Raw genomic sequence first — 12486 nt, 5'->3', positions numbered from 1 at the left:
GCTCTGGAAGAGGCATCTTGGGGTTCCAGGAGGTGTCCTGGGCCAGAGAAAGAACATGGTCGGGAAATGGGAAATTGAAGAAGCCTGGGCTTTACTGGAGGGTAGTGTGCCAGCCGATGTTGAGCTCCTAGTTGTCACACACACACACACACCCTGACGAAACCGAAGGGCGGGGCCCTGGGTGGGTGTGTGGGAACTGTCTTAGTTTTGTGACCCTTCTAGAATCTAAAACTGTTCCCAGATTAAAGTTAGGAAAAGATCTCTCTGGCTCTCTGTGGAGGGACTGCTGGGGAATGGGGAGGGGGAGGAGGGGAGGAGAAGGAGGAAAAGGGAAGAAGGGGAAGAAGGAAGAAGGGAGGAGAAGCGGGGGGAAAGGGCTGAGGTGTGTTAAAGGCAATGTCCTCTGGTTTGTGGCAGGCTGTATGTGTGAGTGTGTGAGTCGTGTGTGCATGTGTGCGAGTCACGTGGGAGTGTGAGTTGTGTGTGCAAGTGTGTGTCATGTGTGTGAGTGCGGATGTGAATCACGTGTGCGAGTCACAAGTGTGCATGCGAGTCACATGCACACACATGTGTTGTGACTGCATATGAGTCACATGTGTGCGTGCGAGTCACATGTGTGCGTGTGAGTCACGTGTATGTGTGAGGTGTGTTCCTGCATGAGTGTATGTGAGGGTGTGTTATGTGTGTGCACGTGTGCCCATGATTCTCACACCTGTGAGGGGCTGTCCCTGTTTTGACAGCCGCTCCCGAAGCTTGTGAGGACTTTCAGAGATGGGTCCAGCTTTCAGGCTCCCAGGAGGGAGTGGGAGTCTGACCACCTCCTCTGGGGCTGGGGAGCTCCCACATGGAAATCTCCCCCTCCTGCAGCAGCTTTCAAGGCTGGCAGCAGGGATCCACCCCCCACAGGCTGCCCCCACAGGGGTTGGAGGTAGCCCGGGCTGGGGACTCCTCCTCCCGGTGCCTCCCTCTTCTCTGGGCTCAGACGGGGTGCCCACCGTGGTGTGTACTCGCTGATGTCTCTCCTGTGACCCCCCCCACTCGTCATGCGTAATAGAAACCCATAAATATCTCTACTTGCTAATTTAAGAAAAGCTGTTCATGAGCTCCCCAAGAGTGACGTTTATGAGCCTGAAGGTAAGCGATTATTGACGAGGGACAATGGGAAAGGGGAGCGGCTCCCCTGCGAGGACCCCCAGTGATAAGGACACTGCTTCCTTTTCTGATGCTAATTTCAAACCCGTACTTGCTGTCAGAACTGGGACAGCTGCCCTTACTTTTCATCTTAAATGTCAGTGCCGTGCAGGGTGCTGTTGGGAAGGAGGTGCCCAGACGGAGGGACAGACCACAGACAGATTATAGACAGGTGCCAGGGGCTGCAGGCAGGCAGCCTAGGGAGTGGGGTGCTTGGGCAGAGGAGGCAGGGACTGCAGTCTTCCCAGCAAGCCTGGCTTTGGCAGCAACTAGTGCTTTTAAGTGCAAATAAAACTAAATGCCCATTTCTATGTCTTTGTTTAATCCCTGTTTATTGAGCACCTACTGCATACCAGCCTGTCCCTGGGAGTGAGCCAAACAGAGGCAGCGGCTACCCTGGCCCCTGGTCATCCTCCTCCCCATGCACAGAGGCACCCCGACCTCTCCACGCTCCCCAGGGTCAGGGGCTCTAAGGGCAGCAGGAGGATTGCGCCCCAGTCCTGGGCTAAGGGCGGTGCCCGGCTCTGTGGGGTGCTGGGCACGTGTGTGGGAGAACAGGAGATGAAAGGCTGGTGGGGACACTCCTGTCCTTGCTTGCCCCAACCACAGGGATGCTGCTAGAGCTCGAGAGGGTGGAGTACCATGGGGGGAGGGCATCTGGCAGCCCCCTCCTCGGCTCCTGAATCAGGCCCTCAGCAGATACCAGCCTCACTCTGGGCCTGGGTCACCTGCCGACCCTGGCCAGGGAGGGCCCACCAAGGTTGGCCTCAAGCCTAGAGAGTTGTGGGAACGAGATCCTTCCAGTACAGCCTGGAGGGTCCGGGAACAGTTTGCTGGGGCAGCAGGAGTCCTGCGGCCCACTGAGGCATCTTCTCGGCCTCTCCTCCCCTCTCATGCCCATCAGTGTGTACTCGCTGATGAAGGCTGCAGAACCTTGAGCCTCCTGCTGTGGGGACAGGTCTTCGAGGCCTGTGGGACTGGGGTCCTCCCCTCCCTGGGGAACTGTTCCCAGACCGGTGCCCAGCATGCCCCTCATCCTGGGAGCAGGACCATTCCTGCTGCTCTCCGGCTGTGGGCAGAGCTGGGGTCTGCCTCAAACCACCATCCCACCTGCAAACACAGCCCCGGCTGTTGTCCAGAACTGCTCAGATTTGGTCCCGGAGGCCTTTCCAGGGTGTCCACTCCCTGCTTTCTCTATGCTACGTCCCCCCACACCTCCTCTCTGCGCCTGGAAACTGCCACACTCTGTGTGGGTTGCCCTCGCTGTCCAGGGTGCCCTCTGTCCTCAGGGCATCTCTGCAACCTGATGGGGCCCCCTTGAAAGTGTATGGGTTTTCCCCAGGGTCTGTTCACTCTGAGTGACACCCTCAAGGCCGAAGGCTCTGTCCCCAGGGAGGGGTGGTGTTATCACTTCCGCCCGAGGCCTGGCTTGCCCAAGGGGCCCGGGGGACCCCAGGATCGACAGGGACCCACACTTTGGGGACCTGTACTGCTGGCTGCAGGGGTGGAAAGGGGTCCCTGCAGAAACCCACACCCACTCAGCCCCTGTGGGCTGGTCCCCATGCTGCTGGCTCTGAATGAGGCCCTGACTCCGTGGGCAGGCCACGGGGATCCAAGTGGGGCAGGAACAGGTCCTCCCCTAGGGCAGCCTGGCTCTTCTTGTGCCCCGGGTGCCACGGCCCAGACTCCCAGGGTATGCTGAGGGACAGCCCTGTGTCCTGTGGGCGCGGGAGCAGGAGCTGCTGGGGCAACTGGGTCGCAGGTGAGAGGCCATGTTTGCCCCCTGGCTCCGGCGGGGGAGACTCAGGCAGTTCGGCGACTGGACCAGCTCTCATCCACTGAGTGTCCTCCTGGCCTTGGGCCAGGCAGGGGCCAGAGAAACCTCTGTGTGGCCCGGGAAGGTGGGGGGCTACGTGTTAGCACCAAAGATAGCGCCTCGTGGGTCCAGCCTTCCACAGGGCATCAAGGGGACCATTCCCTCTAGCCACTCATCACCTCCAAATCAGGGCTGGCGGAAGACTATCGCAGTGACTGTCCAGACCCTTGGCCCAGGCCCCTTTCATCTGGCTGTTTCCCAAGGCTGTGTGAGCTACGAGGTCTTGGAGGTCAGCTGGGCTCCTCCAGGCCGCAGGGTGAAGCTTTCTCTGCAGTGGCAGCCTCCGGGGACACCTGGGGAATGCTGGTGATCCAGGGTCCGCAGTGGACGTGCCCTGGGAAGGAGTCCCTGGGGACACCCTCAAAGCTCCTCTGAGCATCCAGGAGGGCCACCCAGGCTCTACCGGGGGGAGCGGGCACTCCGATGCAGCCCAAGCCTGCTCCTGCAGATAAGGCCTCAGGTGCAAGGGGCAATTGGCTTGGACTGTGGCCCAGCCAGAGACCCTCAGGCGCCCCAGGGGCCTATGCCCCGTGCCTACTGGGATGCACAGGGCCTGCCATAGACCCCCTTCATGGCCAGCCTGCAGCAGGCCATGGTCAGCAAGCCGGGCCAGCTGGGGACTCCCGATCCAGGGCTATGCTGATACCCCGCCATGGAAATCCAGTCCTGCCCCTTCCCTGGGGCCCCAGGCACACCTCGGCCAAGGCTTTCAGTGTTTTAAGTCCCCCAGGATCTCAGTGCCCAGCAGCAGTGCAAAAACTTGAAGGACGTGGCTGCTGCCCCCTGTGAAGTGTGGCGGCCCCTCACTTCTCCCTCCGTCCATTTCCTCCCCAATGACTTCCTGTGGACAGTGGATGCATTTGACAATGGGATGACAGATGGCCACAACTTCGCTCAAAGCAGGGGTGGGGTGAGGCAAGGAGGGGGAGGTGTCTGGGGCTCTGTGGGCAGAGGGTGCAGCCCCGGGGGTGGGCCTGTGGGAGCAGATGACCAAGTGAGCAGGCTGTGGAGCTGACATAGGTCCCTGGGCCCCAGGACACGGAGAGCCAGCCTGGGTACGGGGGACCCCAGGACAGTGGGGAGGGGTGCAAAGATGGCCCCCACTGCCTGCCTGGCTTGGGTCCTGCCCCAGCTCCACCTGGAAGTTCCCGGGCTTGGCCCATAGCCTCTCTGTGCCTTGGTGTCCTCATCTGTGAAATGGAGCTGTGCCGTCCTGCCCATTTAGCTGCCAGGTACAGGGACAGAGCCCGGCGCGGGTGCAGCCTCCGCATGCTGGGTGCCCTCTGCTAAGGGGAATGGGCTGGCCCTGGCCGCTAAGACTTCCACCTTAAGGTGTGAAGAGCCGAGCCCCCTCCAGCCCAGCCGCCCTAGTGACAAATACTAATGTCTAAATCAGCAGCCCGCCCGCTGGCCCGCTCCCGCTCATGTTCTTTGCTGAAATGTCACCTGTTCCTATCTAACGATTTGCATAATGCAAAGCTTCTCACTCGTAAAATACAGATTAAGAGGGGAAGCGGAGTCATTCTGGAACCAGGGATCCATTTCAAGGAGCGGGAGGGAGGCCCACAGCACACTCTTAACCCTGTCCTTGCCGGCTGCTGCGCTGCTCTGAGCTGCTCTGCCTGGACCCCCCAGGGCCCCTGAACCCACCTCATCCCTCACAGACGGGGGTCTGTCTCCCAACAACCAGCAGGGGCCCGAGGGCCTGGCTACCCCTGGCCACCTGAGCTGATGGCCTTGGGGCTGCCCTGCACTTCCTGGCAGGCCTGCCTGAAGTGGAGTGCCCTGCAGTTCCCCCAGGAACCTGAGGCTTTAGACGGTGCCTGGTACCCATATTCGGGATGGGGATAGGAGGTGTCGGCCCCCTGTCTGGGGCTGCTCAGGCAGACACTCTCGGAAGTGGCCCCCACTCTCCAGATGCCAGCTGATGAAGGTCCCCAGGGACACCTGGCTCTAGGACATTTCACAGGTGTGCTTTGGGCTTGGGGAGGACCCACACCCACATTGTCACCAGGGATTTTTCTGCCCCCCTGCCCCAGCCTGGCTTGGTTTGTGGTCTCAGCAAATCTAAAGCAAATACCCAGAGGAGGCTCAGATGCCCCGTGCTAGGTCATCTGGAGGCGACCCAGTGGCTGCACCTATTCAGCCTCAGGGAGGGGCAGCCACTGGGAGGGAGGGCTGCTGGTTTGACCCAGAGGAGTGGAGTGCCCGGACAGCTCCCCGAGGCCTGACTCAGAGGCCAAGCCACCACGAGGGAGCAGCACCTACCAGCACAGTGCAGCCTCATCCCTGGAGCACCCCAGTGTCAAGTATCAAGTGTCAAGGTCAGTCTTCCTCCTGCCAGTCCCGGCCCAGCCCCCCACCTCCTTCCATTATCTGCGGAGCTCTTTTTGGGGGGACGCAGGGAAGGAGCCCCACCTGCCGGCCACCTGACCCACAGTGGGGTCGGGGCACTGCAAAGCCAGGAGCTGGAGGCAGAGTGAAGATGCAGCCAGTGGAGACACCAAGCACAGGGATGGGGGAGGGGAAGGCCGTGCCCGCAGCTGGCTCCCACATCTGGATGTGGATGAGCACAGGGGTGAGCAGGCCAGGCCTCCTGCTCAGTGAGGCTGTCTGGGCCTCCCAAGGGCAGGGCTCATGTACTTGTGGGTTATAGCCCAGGAGACAGAAGCAAAGCACCCGTCTTCAACCCCCGCCTGATTTCCCTGCTCATCGGCAGAACCACCAGGGGACACTGAGCGTCCCCCTCCCCTGAAATCCGGGGCAGTGAATGGGCTGGAGGTCTCGCCCTGGTGCTTACCTCACCATTAACAGCACTGCCGCCGCTACCCCGGCACGGCTGTCATCGTCACCAGTGGAGCAGCACCGGCTCTCATCTATGTCCATCCTACGCCGTATGTGGCACTGAGAGCTGCGTTTTTATCATCTCACGTCTTCACAGCCCTGAAATTAGTGTTTTCACCACCCTCATCCTACAGTCAGGTAAACTGAGGCAAGGAGAGGTGCAGCTGGGATTTTTGGCATTCTAGGCCATGGCATCTCCCCATGTGGGAGAAGAAGGTATCCTCAGGAAGTCGGGCGCTGAACCCCCGCAGGAGGCTGGCCGTCGTCCTGAGCCTCCACCTGAACTGCCCTGCCTCATGCCTGGGGACAGGGGCAAGTATAGTCTGTGTCCTCAGTAGCAGTGGGATAACCCGTCTTCTCCTGAACACCCCGGCCCTGGGGGATGTCCAGATGCCATCCTGTACCCAGGCAGCTCCTCAACAGGCAACGCCCACATCTATTGCCCAGAAAATTCCAGCCCCGATGTGGCCTCAACCCCTGCAGGTGTCCTCCTCTGGGCAGGTTTGGGGTTAGGGGGAGGCAGCAGGCAAGGGCACAACTGGGGCCACATTGCCACCTTGTCCAGGCCTGAGGACAACCCAAAGGTAGTCTCGACCACCTCAGTGGACACTTAAAACAATATTCCATCCTCCTTGGATGTCCGGCCAAGGAACATTAAGTGGTCACCCCCAGCCCATAAGGTGTTGATGTGTGGCAAGAGACTCTGGCCCTTCGCAGGCCCAGTGTCAGGACCCCATGTGCAGGGCTGGGACCCTCACCCATGCAGAGACCGTCTGCCAGGCTACCTGCCCGTGTGCTGGGTTCCCAGCTGGGGCTAATACTGCCATTTTGGAGCAACTGAGAAAAGCGCTAAGGGCTCTTGCAGACCCCCAAGGGGCAGGGACTTCGAGGAGCCCTTTGTCTCTGAGTGGCCCCCTTTTTGCCTGGGTTCTTGCCTGCAGGGAGGAAAAGGCCTGGGCTTTTCAGCCTCAGAGACCAGCACTGCTCCACCACCTTCCCAGCTCAGGAGTTCACCCCCAGGGCACCCCAACCTTGCAAACAGAGACAGAACCGGCTCAGGGCTTGGGTGGCAGTGAGGACACAGCCCAGGGCTCAGAAGGCTCCGTGGAGCTGGCTGTGGTGGCCCCTTGCCTGCCCTGCCTGGGGGCTGACAGCACTTCTCTGGGAAGGGAGTGCTGTGACCAGCCCAGCTGGGCCAGGTCTCTCAGGCTCCTCACCCATCCCTTTGCTCACTCACTCATGTGGTCCTCAGGAGGCACTTCTGCCTGTGGGACTGGGTACCTCAGGAGCCCTTGGCGACCAGGCCATGAGTCCTCCTGCTGAGAACAGCTTGTCTGAAGGCTCGGCTGTATTCGCTGCTCACTGTAAGGCCTGGCACGGCATGGGGCCCCTAAGAGCAGCTGAGGGGAGCCCCCACGTGGGACCTGGAGATTGAAGCCATGGTGTCTAGGAATGAGGGAGGCCCGGGGCAGGGCACAGCCCCACGCTTTGCCCCTGACAGTGACGCAGTGATGGGGGAGGGACAGGGACTGCACTAGAGTGTTAAGCTTGGTGGTATGGGGTCTTCCTCTGCGGGCCTTCCCAGCTTGCTGGGGGGCTGAAGGGGAGCTGGGGCGCATCTCGGGTTCCTGGGCCCAGCCCTGCTGGCTGCATCTTCCTGCGGCTCCCCGGGTTGTGCCTGCCTTCTGGCCTCCCATGGCCACTGACCCCACAGCTTCTACCTTCGGTTCCATCATGACCAGCATTCCACCAACACAGATAGGCTGGTCCTTTCCCTTCTTCAAAAGCCTGGCCTTGTGCCTCCTGCCACCCACCCCTGGGCCTCCCTTACTCTCCCCTCCCCTCCAAGAGCTGCCCCCATGTTCCTCAGCCCACCCACTGCCCCATTCCAGTACCCCCTCAGGACGCTCCTCTCTGGCCACCATGGGCACCCACATTGCTAAGTCCCACGGCAGGTCTCAGATCCCAAGGGATCATCCGCTCAGGGTCACTTGGCCCCACTGACCTCTTCCTCCTGTGCAGGCCCCATATCCCCCCCGCCACCAGTCTCCTTCAGGCCCTGCCCCCAGCCTCTTCACCTCCCTGGACCCCAGACCCAGCCCCGGGGTGTCCGGTCCTGCCCTGCACATACCTGTGGGCTCCACTGTCTACAGGCTTCCCCTGCCCCCCATTACTCTGCCCGAAGCTGTGTCCCCTCTGGCTGGGATGATCCCCCCTCCGCTCAGGGCCCACTGGGCTCCCCCCCCTGCTCAAGTTGGGCAGGGACTCCCCTGAGTGTAGCTGTGTCCCCAAGCCCCGCGACCTGTCCCTGCTTCCTGTTCCCTGCAGTTGCCTCCCACAAGCCAAGTCCCGCATGTGGACCTCACTGGTTCCGGGGTCCACAGTGCTGCCCAGCGACTGCTGCCCAGCGAGTGCCCTCAAAACCTAGTCCGGGCTGTGGGAGGGACTGCGCAGGGCTGGGACCCACAGGCCCGCCCTGGGCAGTGCAGTGACGTTTGGGGCTGAATCCTGAGACCCTAGCTCAATTCAGCCCAGGTTCTGGGCCCTGGTGTGCCCAAGGGCGGGGGAGCCGGGGACAGCCGGGCTGGGGCAGAGCGGCCAGGGCGGGAGAGCCCGGCCCTCCCCCTCCTGGTCTCACCCCAGGCCTGTGCTGCCAGCACCAGCCCTCCAGCGGAAGGGCGGGGTTAGCCCTGAGGGCCCCCTGGAGGAGGCGGCCCAGCCAGGCCCTTGCCCAAGGCTGCATTCCGCGCAGCTACTGATAAAGCCGGCTAATGGCTTTTTACTAATGAGAAAAGCCGGGCTGATTATGACAAATCGCTGGGAGCAGCGGGCTAAGCGGCGACACGTGCCCGACTCGCGCCGCCGGGAGGGGCCGCTGCCCCACCCACCCCAGCCCCCGGCTCCCCAAACCTGGCCCTGCGGGGGTGCGCTTGGGGCGGGGGAGGGGTGCGTGGGGCGAGAGCGGCGGGGAGGGAACGAGGGCAGGGGCAGCGCCCGGCGGGGTGGGGGTGGGGCCACCCCCGCCCCTCAGGAACCTCGCCTTCCGCCCCAAACCCTCCCTCAAGCTCTCTGTACCCACATCCCTAGCTCCCCCAGTACCGTCTGCCCCAACACCCCAAGCTGCTACTCCCAGCACCCTGGGCCCCCCAGAACACACACCTTCCCACCCCCAGCACCCGGAACCCTAGCACTTCCCCCACCCAGCTCTCCCAGCTTCCCCACTCTTCAGCCACTTCCCCATGCCCCCTGTCATGCTCTACACACACACACACACACACACACCCCACCCCACCCCACAGCTTCTCCCTGGTCAGCAGAAGGAACAGCAGGGACAGCCCGGCCCTGCTGGGGCCCCAGAGAACTGCTGGACATTCCCTGGCTTGAGGAGGGTGCTGGTACCTGCTCCATGGCTTGGATTCCTTAGGGCACCCTGGGGGGCTGCAGATCTTCACCACCACCACTACCCGCCCTCAGGGGGACAGTCAGACTGTCCTGAGTCTCGGATCTTGGTCCCCTTCGTCCCTCTTGGGGAGCCACTCCTCAGCTTGGGGTCAAGATGAGCCCTGCAGCAACAAAGAAGGCCCTGGGGGCCCCCAGCGTGGTCCTGCCCCCCTTCCCGGGTGCGGATTTTCCTATGAAACCTCCTAGCCAGTGCAGAGACTACCTTCATCCTTCCACCATCCACCTGTCTGTCTGTATGGAGCCTCTCCTGGGTGCCATGCAATGTCCCCAGAACTGGGGCGCCTCTGTTCTCCAGGCCCACTTGGAGTGGTCTCCCTGGACTGTGGCCCCTCTGCCCTGTCCCCCCATCCAAGGTCTTGCCTGGTTGGTGACCCCCTCCAGTGCCCCTCCAGGTCCCTCACCATGGGCCTTTGGATCTGGGGACACACATCACTGTGTCCAGCAACAGCTCTGCCACCCGACGCTTCCCTTCCTGGCAGCCCCTCGTCCCACTTCTGGAAACTTCTGCCCTCCGAGCTTTCTCCCTGACTGCTGCCCTCTGGACTTCTCCCCCTGCACCTATCCCTGGGTGCTCTCAAGGGCTGACCCCAGCCACCCCATCACCCCGGCCTGAGCAGCAGGGGTCCTGTTTTCCTTCCAGGGGGGGCCCCCTCCGCCTGTGGGCCCTGGGATTTGGGGAAATGGGCGGCCTCCGTGGAGCCGGCCTGTTGGGCTTTATTTAAAGGGGGCGAGGGGTGAGGGCAGCCTTGTTGGAGGCTGTGTGGAGAGGTAAGAAAAGCATAATGGGATTTTCCATGTGGAACGACCATCTTATCTCGGCTGCGGGTCTCATCCATTACGGCTAATTATGCCGGAGCCTCGCCTGGGCGGCTCCCCGGCCTGGCAGGCGGCGCTGTCCCCATTGTCCTCTCCCAGGCCGCCCCTCTCACTGGGTGCGAAGGGCCCCGGGGTCTCCCTATCGTCCCGGAGCAGCAGCAAGAGCGGTGGGCACCCCCTGATAGATGAAGCATGGAAATTAGTTCCAGAGTTTAACTGATAACCGCCGAGCACGGCGACATTCGGTTATGGCAGCCCTAATTGATGAGCTCATTAAGTCCATTATTAGAGAAATTGATTTCAAATAGGCACTTAGAGCGGGTGCAGGAGGCAGGTGGGCGGGGGCAAGGAGGCAGAGGAAGCCACGAAAATACATAATGAGGCAAGTAATTTTATAGGTTTGTTTAATGAGAAGCCTCAACAGCGCACTCGCAGCCATGTGGGTTTTAAAAACTCGTTTTATGTACTAATAAAGCTCCTGGTTGTGCGATCCTTCCCAGGCCCCAGCCCACCGTCCTCCGCGGCCACCCCTAATTAATTAATTAACCCTGGCGAGGCGATCAATGAGTTAGTCACGCAGAATCGACACTCGGAGGCCGCCCGGGCCTGTGGGGAGGGGGGCCGGCAGGTGGTTCACTTCTCACCCGCCAGCTCAGCCCTCCTGTCCTGACCAGCCCAGGGTGCTGGCACTGGGGACCTTGCAGCCCTGGGCAGGGAGCTGGGGCCACTGTGGGCACCGTCTGACCAACCAGAAGCGGCCCCGCAGGTCACCTCTGACTCTTCCTTCCAACACGGACCTCCCAGGCTGTGCTCCGTGGGGCTGCCCCAGGGACCCTAACTCTGCCTTGGCCCTCGGGGCTCTGCCTGGCTCGGGACACGCTCAGTCGGGGTGGTCCTGGGCATTCTGACCCCAGCTCCCGCCCCCATAGCCTGCTCTCAGCCCACGTGCACCCACACAGATGCGGCCACACACAGAGACACACGGGAGGGGGACACTACCACAGTCACATGGACATGTTCACATTGACACAGAATACATGGACTCCCGCAGGCAGACGCAGGCACGTGAACGCACAGTAGACACGCGCACAGGAACATTCACAGGCTGGCCCTTCCTTCTGAGGCGTGTGGATTTGGGGCCAACCCCTCCTAATGCTCTTCCAGCACTGTGGCTATTTCTCTTATCCCTTTATCCATCCCCTCCTTCGTTCAGAACCCCCCGCCAGCCCTCCCCCCACCTTGATGCCACCATTCCTGGCTTCCCAAGCCACCTGTTCGAGTGAACCTGATTCCGGCAGCCATGACTCCCTGGCCCCAGGGGGCCATGTGGTTGAAACCCAGCTTGATTTCCCACTCCTCCTGCGGCCCCTTGACCACCCACCTCAGTAAGGGCTGGTCAGCCTTCCAGGGGGGCACTCTTCAGGGACCCCGCAGCCTTCATCTAGCAACCCTGGGCCAGCCTCACTCCTCCTCTCCAGCTGCTGGCCTCCCCACATCTGCCCTGCATCTCTGGAGCCCATCACCCACCAGGGGCCAGGGTTACCCTGCTAAGATGGCACTCGTGCCCGCGGGGAACAGAGTCCTACATGGCCAGGTTGCCATGGGCCTCTCTGACCTCTGTGCTCCTCCTCCCTGGCCACACTGGCCCCTGGCTGTCCCTCTAGAGCCCAGCCAGGGCCTCTGTTCCTGCTGTCCCCTGCCCCATCTGGGACCCCTCGGCCCTCCCTCCGTGAGGAAGAGCAACCCATCCACCGCCTGTTTCCTCCATCTTCCGGATGTGGTACGAGTGTCTCCTGTGGACTTGTCCCCATTCCACTAGCACGGAGGCCCCATGGGAGGGGACATGGGTCTCCAACACGGGGCCTGGCACCCAGGGGGTGCTTGGCCAAGGTGGGGGAATGAATGGGGCCTCTGTTGTATTCTGTTCACGTGGCGGGGTCCGCAGACCCTGCCCACTGAGCCACCGCCCAGCTGAGTCTTCCTTGTCCATAGAATGACTAAAATAGCAATGAGCCATGTTGGGCGGGTGGGAGGATGTAAGTAAGGGGGGTTCCTCAGCGTGGAGAACAGGGCACACACGTAACTTTAAGCTGATTGAGAACAAGCAACAATAGAACAAACATACCTTTAGCCGCGGGGCCGGGAGGGGTGGTCACAGGGAGGACTGAGGGCTGGATGGCTGGGGGTCACCCCCGGCCTGGGTCTGGGGGCAGAGCAGGGCTACCTGGGCTGGCGGGGGGAGCAGGCCCCAAGAGGACACTCAGGCCCTCGGGAGCTGGGCGGGGACCACACGGCCC

The sequence above is a fragment of the Lutra lutra genome, chromosome 2 (genome assembly GCF_902655055.1).
Source record: "Lutra lutra chromosome 2, mLutLut1.2, whole genome shotgun sequence".
Taxonomy (NCBI): Eukaryota; Metazoa; Chordata; class Mammalia; order Carnivora; family Mustelidae; genus Lutra; species Lutra lutra.
This window is presented reverse-complemented; position numbering follows the sequence as displayed.